This window comes from Rhincodon typus, chromosome 38 (assembly GCF_021869965.1).
Source record: "Rhincodon typus isolate 14 chromosome 38, sRhiTyp1.1, whole genome shotgun sequence".
Lineage (NCBI taxonomy): Eukaryota > Metazoa > Chordata > Chondrichthyes > Orectolobiformes > Rhincodontidae > Rhincodon > Rhincodon typus.
The window spans coordinates 2,245,586-2,246,117 of NC_063369.1; positions in this window are offsets into that span (position 1 = coordinate 2,245,586).

Consider the following 532-nt stretch of genomic DNA (forward strand, 5'->3'; position numbering starts at 1 on the left):
CCCTAGGGTCAGACCCCACCAAAATCCAGTCCCCAGGGTCAGACCCCACCCCCAAAATCCAGTCCCTAGGGTCAGACCCCACCAAAATCCAGTCCCCAGGGTCAGACCCCACCCCCAAAATCCAGTCCCCAGGGTCAGACCCCACCCCCAAAATCCAGTCCCTAGGGTCAGACCCCACCAAAATCCAGTCCCCAGGGTCAGACCCCACCCCCAAAATCCAGTCCCTAGGGTCAGACCCCACCAAAATCCAGTCCCCAGGGTCAGACCCCACCCCCAAAATCCAGTCCCTAGGGTCAGACCCCACCAAAATCCAGTCCCCAGGGTCAGACCCCACCCCCAAAATCCAGTCCCCAGGGTCAGACCCCACCCCCAAAATCCAGTCCCCAGGATCAGACCCCCCCCCAAAATCCAGTCCCCAGGGTCAGACCCCCCCCCAAAATCCAATCCACAGGGTCAGACACACCCCTAAAAACCAGTCCATAGGATCAGACCCCCCCAAAAACCGGTCCATAGGATCAGAACCCCCCCCCCA